Below are 14,406 nucleotides of genomic sequence, written 5' to 3' on the forward strand. Positions count from 1 at the left end.
TATTTTTGTTTGTTTGTTTTTTACATTTCCTTCCAGCTTAATGTACATTGCTTAGTCTCTGTATGAATGGTATCCCTTGGAGTTGCTCAGTAAGCAACCTGTGAAGCAGCCGTACTTAGTATCTTCATTAACTGTGGAGTCGTGAGTACTATTTTGATTTTTTCTCATCTGTTTTTATATTGATTACTCAGCAACCACAGTGAAACCTGTGAGAACTGGCACTCTGTGGGACTGCCTTGTTTTTCTGGGTCTCGCAGGTTTTCTGCCTTTGACAGGGTGTGGTTTTTACCACTTTTCTGTAGCTTGTTTTAGTGGAAAATATTTGAGTTTTCCTTCTCTGACAAGTTTTTGCCTTACAGTTTCCATCTTCACAGGTTTTACTGTATTTTCTTTTTATTCTTTATATCTGAAGTATCTGACCTATATTCTAATATTTTGTTGTTATCTGTGTATTGGTAACATATTATTCTAGAATTTTATAGATAATTTTATATATGTAGGCCTGACCTTAGTTTAAATAACTGTGGAATACATTCTGCTGACATTTATTAAATCCAAGTTTATTGACAGGGTAGTTATAATTAAGGCTAACCTACTTCACATGTGATTGTAATTCATCCTATATCTTTGTTTTCATGCCATGTTGTTATTGTTTCTCCTAGAAGTATGATTGCTTAGCTGGAATTAAGGTGTGGGTGAAATTTTTGTTAAAGACATGTCAAATGCAAGTTGGGAAATGCTGCAGTAGTCTAAGATTTACTATCAGATAATTTCAAGGTTTTCACTTGCTTGGTTTTAAGATTTGTTCAAACATGAACAATTTAATGTTTTAGAAGTTAGGAATGTGCTCTGATTTAGCTTGTCTATGCTGTTTCTCCATAATATTATGTAAAGAAATTGTGCTCTTTGGACAGAGGCCTTTGGGATTATGGAAATAAGCTGGAGTTTATTATGTAACTGAGATGGTGCTACAAATAATCTTCTAATGTGACAATTTTAACCTCTTTACTAATTTTTAGGCATCTTAGAACATACAGCTTTTTGAATGTCCAATAGTGACAGTTTATATAGAGCATTCATTCTTTGCACCTAGGTAGAGCTTTCATTTATATTAGAATGCCTTTTTGCTTGATTTTTCCCGAGAGGAGAAGAGTCTTGAAGTAACACTTGAGATCTTTAGAGAGCAACATGAGCCCCTGTTTAATTCACCTTTGCTCAATTTGTTAACTGCATTCCAGACTTCAGCTATATCTTGAAATATAATACTTTTGTTCTTTTACCCTGCCCCCTCCAACAACCGGAAACCGCCCTTCTCTTGCCTCTTTTGTACGTATTTTCTTTTTTCCTGTCTCTCCCTCCTTCCTGCAGGACTCATTTCTGTTCTTTATTCACATGTGTCTGTAGATGTTTGCTCCAGAAAACCTACCCTCACCCTCTATGATATGGTTGATTTCCATCTTCTGTTTTATTTGTTTTCTATTTGTCCTCTCTCTGTCTGTCTCTTTTTTTTAAATCTTTTCACCTTTTCCTGCTTTCTTTTGGATCATTTTATTTAAAAACAATTTTTTTTAGTGTCCCTTTTCAGTGTTTCTGTTAGCTTTTTAGTTATTCCTCTTTGCATTATTTTTCTTAGGTTTTCATATTAGGATTATTTTGGCCTCTTTTTTTTTTTTTTTTTCCTGAAAAAGCTTCGTGTAGTATTGGAGCTGAATCATTCTTGAATGTTTATGGATTTCTCCAGTGAAACAATCTGGGCCTGGAGTTTTCTTTTGAGGGGAAGGTGTTTGATAATGAATTCAAGTTCTTTAATATTTAGTTCTATTGAGACTTTTTGTTTTTCTTTGGGTCAGTTTTGTTAAGCTGTATTTTTTAAAGAATTCTATTTAAGTTGTGAAATTTGTTGGCATGAAATTGTTTATAATCTCTTATTATCATTTTAATGTCTGTAGGATCTGTAGTGACTACCCTTTCTTTATTCCTAATTTTGGAGATTTGCTTTCTCTTTTTTGCCTCAGTTAGTCTAACTATGATTTTGTTAGTTGTATTTTTTTTTGGTGTGGTTGATTTACTCTATTTTCTGTGCTCTGTTTCACTGATTTTTGCTCTTATTTGTCTACCATTTCTGTTGTGATTTACTTTGCCTTTTTTCTCCTGCTAATTTTTTTTAATGGTAGAACTTTTGGTCATTGATTTTTAACTTTTTGGTTTTTGTAATATGAGCACTTAAAGCCATAAATTTCCCTCTAGCCACTGCTTTAGCTGTGTTCCACAGATTTTGATATGTTATACCTTCGTCATTCTGCTCAAAATATTTTCTATTTTTTTATTATTTTTTTATGATTTCTTCTTTGAACTGTACATTATTTAGAAGTGTGTTTAATTTCTATTTTGGGGTATTTTCCTACATATTTTTGTTTCTAATTCTTTTGTGGTCAGAAAACACCCTCAATATGATTTCATTCCTTTTAAATTTATTGAGACTTGTATGATGATTTAGCATATCTATCTTGGTGAATGTACTGTATGCACTTGGATGTATATTCTTTAGTTGTTGGATATAGTGTTCTATAAATGTCAGATCAAGTTGGTTGATAATATTGTTCTGATCTTTTATATCTGTACTGATTTTTGTTTATGTGTCCTCAGTTAATTGCTGAGCGAGGGGTGTTAAAATTCCTGGTATGAGTGTGGAGTTGTCTGTGTCCCTTTAATTATCTCATTTTTTTGCTTCATGGAATTTGAGGCTCTATTATTACATGTGTCACATTTCTGTTTGTTATGTCTTCCTAATGTTGAACTGCCTCTGCTGTCATGAAATGCTCCTCTTTATCTCTGGTAGTACTCTTTGTCTTGAAATCTATTTTATTTGACGTTAATATAGCCATTCCAGCCTTCTTATTTTTTGCATGGCATGTCTTTTTCTGTTTACTTTTAATTTATCTGAATACTTAGGAGTGTCTTTTGTTGGCAACATAGAGTTGGGTCTTACTTCTTTAGTCACTGATAACCTCTGCCTTTTGAGTGTTTGCATTTAATGTAATTATTGATATGGTTGATTTACATCTTCCATTTTATTGTTTTCTGTTTGTCCTCTCTTTTTTTGTTTATCTTTCCACGCTTTGCTGTTTTCTTTTGGCTCATTTTATTTTTAAAGAATTTTTAGTGTTCCCTTTCAATATTTCTGTTGCCTTTTTAGTTATTCCTCTTTGTATTATTTTTTTAGTGATTGTTCTAAGTTACTTTAAGCAGTGAAAAATATGTACACAACATTTATATAAGTATCGTACATATATATTTATTTATTTAATGTTAGGAGTCTCTGGATGGCGCAAATGGTAAATTGCTCGATCACTAGCTGAAAGGTTGGTGGTTCAGACCCACTCAGAGAAACCTCAGAAGACAGGCCTAGTGATCTGCTTCTGAAAGGTCACAGCCTTGAAAACCCTGTGGAGTAGTTCTAAACTCTGCATACCTGGGATCTACATGAGTTGGAATTGACAGCAACCAACAACAACATATTTAACATTAAGTTGTACCATTTCATGTAAAATAGAAACTTTGCAATCATATAAACCAAAAAAACCAAACCCAGTGCCGTCGGGTCGATTCCGACTCATAGTGACCCGCTAGGACAGAGCAGAACTGCCCCATAGAGTTTCCAAGGAGCACCTGGTGGATTCAAACTGCCGACCCTTTGGTTCGCAGCTGTAACATTTAACCAGTACGTCACCAGGGTTTCCTTGCAGTCATGTAGGTTCCTTTATTCTGTACTTCCTGTCAACCTTAATGTTTTGTCATAGATATTATTTTTACATACATTGAAAACCTTAGCAATGTCATCATTTTGTTTTAAATAGTAATACAGGCAGTCCCTGGATTACAAACAAGTTTTGATCGTAAGTCTGCCTTTAAGTCGAATTTGTATGTTAAGTCAGAACAGTTAGGTACAGTTTGTATCTAATGTCAGTCAGGTGTTTGTCTTACCTTACAGTACATAGTGTACCTTTCTGTGCATAAAAAGCATTAAAGAAACACTTGCAGACACACTAAAACATCTTTAACGTAATAATACAGTAATAATAATGTTTTGTTGTGTGTTGCAAAGTAGCGCCCGTTGTTTATTATTATGAACAATTGTATGTACATTGAATTTTTAATATAATAGATTTAATAGGGGTTTCTTCGTAACTGGAAACGCTGGTGGCGTAGTGGTTAAGTGCTATGGCTGCTAACCAAAGGGTCGGCAGTTCGAATCCTCCAGGCGTTCCTTAGAAACTCTGTGGGACAGCTCTACTCTGTCCTGTAGGGTTGCTATGAGTCGGAATCGACTCGAAGGCACTGGGTTTGGTTTTTTGGTTTGTTTGTAACTACTTGGGTTGTATGTAAGTTGGACGTTTGTAGCCCAGGGACTGCTTGCATGGTGAAACCTGTGAATGCTGGAACCTGCGTAAGGCCAGAAACCTGTCAGAGAAGAAAATCTCAAATAATTTCCACCAATAAAGAGCAATAGAAAAGTTGTCCGACTGCATCCTGTCAAAGGCGGAAGACTTGCAAGATCTGGAAAAACAAGGCAGTCCCATCGAGTTCAAACTCTCACAGATTTCACTGTAGGTATTTTATAAAAACGTAGGAAAAAAAAATCTTTTATATTTACGGAGATATTTACCATTCTCAGTTCGTTCCTTGAAAATGCAGTTTCCTTTCTTACCAGTTTTTTTCAGCCTGAAAGGAAACTCACTGTCACTGTGATTAGCCATCATTGTTGAAAGAATGGCAGTGTCTGGGAATGTAATTATTTTTTTACATTAAAAAGATTAGCCTTTAAATGTCTAAATTTTATCTTTTCAAATTCAGGTCATTCTCATTACTTTCTAATTTCTCACTAACAAACTACCAAAAACAGTTTCACCTTTTACTAGTAAATTGTAGTCTTTATGGGAACTTGGGCTGCACAATTGGTTTGTGATTGGCTGCTAACTTAAAGGTTGACAGTTTGAACCCACCGAGTGGCTCCACGGAAGAATGTTCTAGAGAAGTTCCGTAAACATTACAGCCAAGAAAACCCTATGGAGCAGTTTTACTGTGTTAACACGTGGGATCAATATGCGTCAGGGGCTAGTGACAATAATATGAACATCAAATTTTAAGTTGTAGGCAGAATGTGGACTGAATAACATAGTGTGCTAACTAGGAATTTTCTTTAAACATGCTTTCTTTTTGATAACTTTAACTGTCAGCTTGTTTATTTGGTAGAAAGATGTATGAGGGCTGTACAACTTGACAAATTTATGGGCACTGTGACTTCGTTGCTTTTCTGTAAAATTAGTTATTGAATCAAAGAATAAATCAACCTCCTCCCAACAGCTTTTTGATATGCTTCAACTTGTCAGAGTCATTCAAATTGTTATTTATTCCTTCTGAAACATGGAGATAATGGGCTACAATTATAGTCTGGTTAAAACGTTTTATGAGTTGCAATGGAGGGTAAAGATTATTTCAGAAATCTGTGTGAGCCATAAAGGGATGGGACTGTAAACCTATGCAAAAAAGGCATGGCACTTTTTTCTCTTTGATAGGACTAGTTGAGAAAATGGATTCAGGGCCAGGGTACCTCTTGAAAGTCCAGACAAAGGTGTTAGAAGTAATTCATTACCAATAAAGGGTAAAATACAGAAGTCCATGAATGATTTATTAAAAAAAAAAAAAAAAATTGGATTCAAATCTATCCACAAATGTATTATGAAATTTCTGTTGCAGCTGTAAGAAATTATGAGAATTTTAGTGGTTTAAAACAACAAATTTATTATCTTGTAATTCTGTGGGCCAGAAGTCTGATACCTTTCGATAGGCAAAGATCAAGGCATCTGCAGGGATTTTTTCCTTTCTGGAGGCTCTATAGGAGACTGTAACCACTGTGTAAACAGAATAATGCCTCACCTCTGACCCCCCCAAAGTTGTCCATGCCCTAATCCCTGGTACCTGAGACTGTGTTGGGTTTCATGGCAATAGGGACTTTGTACACGTGATTCAGGTTATGGACCTTGAGATGGGGAGATTACCGAGATTCTGCTGATAAGCCCAGTGTAGATCCATGAGCCCTTAAAGTGGGGAATTTACTTTCTCTGGAAGCAGGAGCTGTGTCGGTACAGTAGTTGAGTGCTTGGCTTGTAACTGAAAAGTTGGTGGTTCGAACCTACCAGCCGGTCCACGGGAGAGAAATAGAGCAGTCTGCTTCCATAAAGATTACAGCCTTGGAAATCCTGTGGGGCATTTGGGTTGCTATGAGTTGGAATTGACTCGACATCAGTGGGTTTCTCTGTAAACAGAGGTGAGATGAGGCTGAAGGGGAGGCTGTAGAAATTTGAAGCAGGAGATGGACTTGACCCATGGTTGTTGTCTTTGATGAGGGCGGCCTCCAGAAGCTGAGAACAACCTGAGCCAGCAAAGAAACAGAGACCTCAGTGCTACAACTGTATGGAACTGAATTCTGCCAACAACCTGAATGAGTATGGGAGAGAATTCATCCTCAGAGTGTCGAGAAAGGAATGCAGCCTACTGACCCTGTGGTTTTGGTATTGTGAGATTTCCATGCAGAGAATCAGCTGAGCCATACTGTGCCTTGACTTTCTGACCTAGAGAACTGTGAGATATAATAAATGGAGGGTGTCTTAATTCATTAAATTTGTGGCAATTTGTTATGGCAGCAGTAGGACACTAATACATACACCGTATTGCAGAACTTCATGACTGGTTCCATACTCTTTTTTTACCTTTTATTTTTTCGCTTTGCTTTGTTTTACTAATTTATAAAATTTACTTTGTTACGTGCATCTTTATAAGTAGTCTCTATTTCTTCTTAGATGCAATTAAGCAAAGTCATAAATTAAACTATGTAATGACTTATGGATTTTTAAAAAATAATAAATGAATACTGAAAACTCTATATAAATGCTTTACACGAAAATAAATATTTTTAAAAAGCCCTCGAGAATGTTTCAGCCTAGCAAAACTTGTTCAGAAGAGTCTTATTGGCATTCTTGGTAAAATTGAAAGCATTATTCATCCTATGCTGTTTTTCCATACAGTTTTTCGAGTTACTCAGCTAATATTATTTGGAAGTATACTTAGATTCTTCATGCAACATGTTACGTTTTCTCTTTGAATTGAAAGAATGCACATTTTATTCAAGACAGCTGAATTTTAGTTGCTTTTAGAAGAGATTTTTGTATTTATTTAGACTTTAATCTTTTAAAAGTTCAGCTCTATACAATTTAAAGAGCTCACGATTTTGAGCAGGAGTAGTCTATCTTATTACAGACCACTGGGGAAACAACATACCGGTGGTGCATTTTACTGAAAGCTACATCTGATAGTTAGGGAGGGCCACTGCGTAGGAGCTTTCCTGTTTGGTTTCCTGGTGATTATAGGCTTGTTAGGTTTTCAGAAATGAAAAGGTATAAGTTTGAGAATACTATTTATTAAAATCTATGGTTTTTTAAAGAAATTGCTTTGGAATTAGACTCTGAATCATTAGAAAAGGACCTTATTAATACTGTTACTGTTAATTTAGCAGTTATTACAAGAGACTAGGCTAAGCTTTTGTAAAAAATTATCAAAAGAATACATGTATTTAGATTAAGAAGAGCACAGGTTTTATACAAAAATAGTAAGACTTTATTGTAAGGGGGTGGTACTTATCATAGCATGGTATTGGTGCGAAGATAGACAAGTGCATCAGTAGGACAGAATAGAGAGTCCAGAAACAGACCACAGTGATTTATGTAGTGCAGTGAGGAGAGGGTTTTTTTTTTTTTTTTTCCCCATAAATGATCCTTAGGTCATTTGGCTATCCATATGGAAAAAAATTAATCTGGATCCCTTCTTCTTCACCTCATATCATACACAAAAATCAGCTCTGGGTTTTAGGTGTATAAGAGACACGTATTAACCAGTATGGCTAAAATTAAAAAAAAGAAAACAGTAAAATAAATAGCTGCATATTCATACATTTGAATACAATATAGGAAGGGGGTAGAACAAATTACAGCTACACTCAACAACGTGGAGGAATCTCATAAACAAAATGTTTAGCAGAAGGAGCTAGGCAAAAAATATACATACTGAAGGATTCCATTTATATAAAATAAAAAAAAAACAGACAACATTACTCTATGGTGTTAGAAATTAGGATTTACATACTTTGGGCTACTTTGGGCGTGGTTACTTTGGGGATGGAGAGCACATGTGTGTACTCAGATCAGCATTACAAGTATTAATGAAGGTCATTTTAAGGGGAGAGGGAGGTAGATTATTACCTGTGAATTTTTATTGGTGGTATCTCGGAATAGAAAGAACCTGCAAATAGTGTAAAACTGAGTTTGAATCTTTACTCTGTCTCTAACTACGTGTGGCAATTCAATTATTTAAAGTTTGTTCCATCTTTGGTAAAATGGAGAAGACCCACCTCAGAGGGTGGTTGTAGGGATTAGAATAGATGATGTATGTAAAAATCCCTTTGTTTTGTTTTTACACTAACATTTATTGGGCATGTACTGTGTCAAGCATTATTCTGAATATTTACAGGTATTAATTTATGTAATCCTCTCAAAAGCACTGTGAGAAAAGAATCTCTATTTTATAGACGACGAAAATGAGGCTTAAACAGGTCACAGAGTTACTAAATGCTGGGAACTGGATTTGAATCTGGAAAATTTGATTCCACAGCCTGTGTGCTTACCTGTTAAGCTTCTTATTCTTAGCCCTATGTATGATTAAAGATAGGCTCAGAACTATTTGTGGTAGTGTTTTGTTATTTTATCTGTTATATATTACTGCACAGTGCTTTGCGGTAGCTTAGTTGAAAACAACATGACTATATAATGAAATACTCTGATGTCTTCATCAGTGTTTTAGTTACACTAACTAGAGGTTTTTATTGAAAGCAAAATTCAGTCTTTCAAAAAATAAAGATTTTAGTTTACCAGTTTTTTTTTTCACCATCCAGAACTCCTTGGTGAAATTGCTGGGTTATGTGTACAGAGGTTTAGGTAGGTTTGCTTACAGTTAGCACTGGAGTACCATAAAGAACCACCTACTTCGCGTCTCTCTGGATAGTGTTTTTGCTCTTGTTTCTTCAAAAGCAGAAGTTATAACATATTTTTGTCTTGTTCATTTTTGCTCCCAGTGTAAATCAGTGCACTAGAAATGGAATTCGTATGTGTAAATTCCAGTCATGTCAAGTTTTGTTGAAAACTTTAGTGTAACAGTGGTTTTATATTGACTTGTGGAGGAGCGTGACATCATAGTAATGCTGTAACTTGAGAATAAATATTATTTGTAGGAATAAAAAATATGATAGGGTGAATCAGTATAGAGGCACATGGTTGCTAACTCTGTATATGTGTATGTGTGTGTGTGTTTTGCTTCTGATATTCTGGAGTTTTTTAGATTTTATGTTTAGATTTATCAAGCAACTTTTGTGTTTTTTTTTTGCCTTGGCATATAGCACTTTGATAGATGAGCCCTTTAGCTTTTACCTGTAGTGGAGTCTTGGCATTTGCTATGCTTCCTGGATGAATCATTAACAACAGCATGTCTTAGTAATTGATATTATTGTAGTTAGTTTTGCTGGAGGATTCTGTTCTTAGCTTCTCTGTGTGTGCTGAGGGAGGCATGAAACTTCCCCAAAGAAGGTTGGTATTTCAGGCCCGATCCTGGCTGGCCTTGGCTCCATGGCTTACCTATAATAGACTATGTTTTTATTTTTCTTTCTTACCCCTGCTGAAGCCATATTTGGACTATACTATGTTCTTGCCTTAGAGCTCCTACTTGTTAGAAGCTAGAAGTTCTAGAGTGTTGATGGAATGGGATTTATACTTATTTCCTACACCCAACATGGTACTTGGAACATACTGGGCCTGTTGGTTGAGTGACTGATTGGGCTGATTGACTGGCAGAATGAAAATAAATGAAGTACAGAAAGAAAAGGAGACTTAATGAAAGGTTAATAACACATTTAAGGTTGTACAGCTACTGAGTGGTAGATCTGTATCTTAAATTTAGATCTTAGGGCATCAGATCATGTTCCTTTCCAGTTCATTCCTTTAGCAACTACTTGATCATCTGAAAGACAATGAAATCAAAGAAGACGTCACGCTTTTTTAAATGACAAGTGAATGCTTACCATAGGGACTCCAACAATATCAGGCTGGGGTTAGTTGCCTATGTTCTTGCAAATGAAACTAAATGAAACATTGAAGCATCTAGCTTCAGTCCAGCCCATGTGTCAAAGGCAGAGCCACAGCTCTGGATTCAGTTTTAGCTAAAGTTGGCATGGAAGAATAAGTACTGCTACAAAGGAAACAGAATGGATAGTCAAAAAAACAAAACACAAACCCGTTGCCATTCTATAGGACAGAGTAGAACTGCCTCGTAAGGTTTCCAAGGAGCGCCTGGTGGATTCGAATTGCTGGCCTTTTGGTTAAAAACAAACAAACAAAAATATATATATATAGTCAACAATGTTGAATGTGTTAAAGATTTTAGGTAGGATGAGGACTGAAGACAGGCTTTTGGATTTAGCATTTATAAAGTCATTATTCTTCGGAAAGCCAGATGGTAATGGATTGAAGAGGAATTGCAAAAACTGACCATAGATAACTTTTTTTTTTCTTTTTTAGGATGTTCGTGGAGTGGCTGGTGGGTTCAAACCCACTGACCTTTTGGTCAGCTAATACGATACTATAACCTGTAAACATATTTTACCAGTTTTCCTATTTATGTCCATCCTAGCAAAAGAAAAAAAAATTGGTCAGAATCTAATTCATGATTACACATCATACTCAGTTATCATGTCTCTTTAGCCTTTAAATCTGGTGCAGTTCTTTTTTTTGGTCTTTTACAACCATAATGTTTTGGAGAAGTGCAGGTGAATTAGTTTTTAGTGTATCTCTTAATTTTTTTTTTTTTTTCTTAATTTAGGTTTACCTAATGTTTCCCCATGATTAGATTCAGGTTCTATATTTTTGTTTTTTCCTTTATGTTCAGGAATAGCACAGAAGTGATATTATGTCCTTCTTCCTACACCATGAGACTGATTTTACCCGTTACTGATTGTATTAACCCTTGTCCCTTGGCAAAGGTGTTACCTGTTTCTACATTGCAGAGTTTTCCCGTTTTTAATTAATAAGTATCTTGGGGGGGTATACTTTGAGACTCTGTAATATCCAGTTTTTTTTTTCATTATACTTTTTCCCTCAGGTTTTAGAATTCATTGATTATTCTTGCCTTAACCAACCAACCAATTGCCGTGGAGCTGGTTCCAAATCATGGTGACCCCACAGATGGCAGAGTAGAACTATGCTCCATAGGGTTTTCAGTAGCTGATTTTCAGAAATATATCACTAGGCCTTTTGTCCGAGGCCCCTCTGGGTGGACTCGAACTTCCAGTCTTCTGGTTAGTGGCTGAGTGTTTAACTGTTTTCACTACTCAGGGATGCTCATTTTTGCCTTAAATAATTATAATTATAGTGGTTGTCAAATGAGTTCCTCACTACATCATTTCTTCTGCATTTATTGTTTATAATTCTACTATAAGGAAGACCTTTTCCTTCAATTAATTGTATTTTTATGCACATAATGCGCATCTTCTACGTTTGGTTGCCATCAAGCTCCTTCCCCCAACCGAGTATTTTCGTCAGGGCTACATGCTAATTTTTTTTCACAGCAACATGTAAAAAAAAAAAAAATCCACATAAAGGCACTTGTGAAAAGACCTCAACGGGGGTGGGGGGGGAGTGGGGAGAGTAGCCAATGATTGTGTAAAAATATGGTATTTATTCATTTATAGCAATATGAATTCGTGAACTCTTACTTGATTCAATGCATCGTAGTTGGTTAACTATCATTATTTAGTTTGAGGTTCAGACCATCCCAAGTTTGGCACATGGGAACCTCTTCCACCTGGCTCCTATGTCCTTTTGACATGCCCCCATCATTTTTTTTTTTTTTTTGGTCAGTTTTTACAGCACGCTGTTTAGGTAATGTGAAAGTATCCGATTTCTAGAGTTTAGTTTGGATTGAAATACTGTATATTAGCATTTTGCCTTATTTCAGATCTTGAACATTTTTCTGTTTTTTAAAAAGAAAGCTAAAGCCTTACATAAATAAAAATCCCTCCATTATTATTTAACTCTAGTTACACTGAATATACCCTTCTACAACTTCTTTTTTCACTTCCTATGTCCTGAGCAGATAATAAAAACCAAACCGCTTGCCGTTGAGTCAATTGCGATGAGCAGATAATAGCAGTTTTAAAATAAAATAAAAAACCTTATTTGTTTAACAGACAACTTTGTCATGCCTTGATAAAAATCTATGATGACCCTTGGTTTTAAATAGTTGTTTTTGCCAACTTGTTCAGGTGACAGAGTATGTGGAGCTCATGAAATATGAAATACTGATATATTCTGTCATACTAACAAGAATTGTTTTTCTTAGCTGGAAATATGCATGTATTATATTTTGAAATATAAAACTACAATAAATTTCAGTGTACTTTCAAAACAAGAAACTGAAAATTTAGGCACAATTTGCAAATTCGTAGTTTTTTAGTGAATATTTATTTGCAGTTTATACATTTGCTTTCCAGTTGTTCATATTTTTGCTTCGTCATATGCTGGTTCCACTAGCAGAAAAGTATCCAGAGTCAGTAAAGGTTTAATGGGGAAAATATTTGGAATGAAAACCTAATATTATGACAATTCTGTTTTCTTGGTGATCTATGTGAGATAGACTGCTGTGATTCAGTGAGGCAGACTTCTGTGATTGAGTTTTATAGATAGAAAATCTAGCTTCATTTGCTGAACAACAGTGTTTTGTGGGAAACTATCTTGAGCTATTATAGGCTTAGAGTACATGGGCCACCTGCTGAGATCTCTTGGCACCTGCTATTACCAAATCCTTAGGAGCATAGATAAGGTAGCTCACTTTCTTTTCGGGTAGTTTACTTTCTTCTTGGATTACTTGATGTGTAGCTTGACTCTTCCAATTAATTTTATTGCAACCTTAATCTGTTTTCTTCTAAATAAGTGTTAAATAAGGTATCATAGAATGATAAAGACTACCACAGGTTTGTAGTAGAGTCATAGTATATTAGAGTTAGAAGGCACCTTTGTCATCTACTCTGATATCCTACTGTCTTAGTTATCTAGCACTGCTGTAACAGAAATACCACAAGTGAATGGCTTTAACAAAGAGAAATTTATTCTCTCACAGTCTAGAAGACTGGAAGTCCCAGTTCAGGGTGCCAGCTTCCAGGGAAGGCATTCTCTCTCTGTCGGTTCTGGGGGAAGGTCCATTTTATCAGTCTTCCCCTAGTCTAGGAGCTTTCAGTTCAGGAACCCCAGGTCCAAAGGATGCGCTCTGCTCCTGGTGCTACTTTTTTGGTGGTATGAGGTCCCTCTGTATCTGCCCACTTCTCTCTCCTTTTATCTCATAAGATCAAAGGTGATGCAGGCCGCATCCCAGGGACACTCCTCTTATATTAGATCAGGGCTGTGACCTGAGCAAGAGTGTTGCATCCCACCGTAATCTTCTTTAACATGTTCTAATCTTGCCTCATTAACCACAGGCAGAGATTAGGATTTAAAACAGATAAGAAAATTACATCCGATCACAAAATGGAGGACAAGCACGCAATACTGGGAATCATGGCTTAGCCAAGTTGACATATATTTTGGGGGGACACAATTGAATCCATGATGCCTACTAAGGACAAAAATTATATGTATCATGTGTAGGTTGACCATATTATCTATCATCCAAGTTGGAGAAATTTTGAGAATGAAAGGTGTGGGAAAAAAATGCTAAACTGGTGGGACTCTGGAACAAAAATGAGACTGTCCTGGGAGAGAGGGGTGTGTGATCACCGTAGTTATAAACAACTTTGCCAGATAATCATCCGACCTCTGCCTGAAAACCTGTGTCATGGGTGGCCCTAATGATTAAAAAGTTCTTTTATTGAGCTAAAATTTATCTTCTGTAAACTGCTAATTCTTATTCCTGGTTCTGCCGTCTGGTACTAAAGATGGCCTGAATATGGCACTATATAAAATATATCCTCTCTTCAGGTACTTTTTCTTTTAAACAAATTTAAAAGTGCTTTATTTTTTTCTTTACAAAAATCTTACAGTTCTTTCCCCGTAGCTTTGCAGTATGCCCAAATTAAAACCAAAAATATAACACAATATAACACAACCACCATTCTGATGGCTAAGCTACCAGGCTTTGGTGCAGGGCGCTGCTTGCTGAACAACACTTCAAACACTTGAAAGCACATCCATACATTTTCATCCTGGTACTTTTAGAAAATATTCAGTGAGGTCTCTGGCTTCTCAAAACAAAAGC

General features: G+C 35.8%; 1 protein-coding gene across 1 annotated transcript in view; it reads left to right on the forward strand.

The window, feature by feature from the left end:
• The window catches only part of NDFIP2 (Nedd4 family interacting protein 2), a 52,068-nt gene that overhangs the window by 10,789 nt on the left and 26,873 nt on the right, over positions 1-14,406 (forward strand). The window lies entirely within an intron of this gene.

Source organism: Elephas maximus, chromosome 14 (assembly GCF_024166365.1).
Source record: "Elephas maximus indicus isolate mEleMax1 chromosome 14, mEleMax1 primary haplotype, whole genome shotgun sequence".
NCBI classification, from domain to species: Eukaryota; Metazoa; Chordata; class Mammalia; order Proboscidea; family Elephantidae; genus Elephas; species Elephas maximus.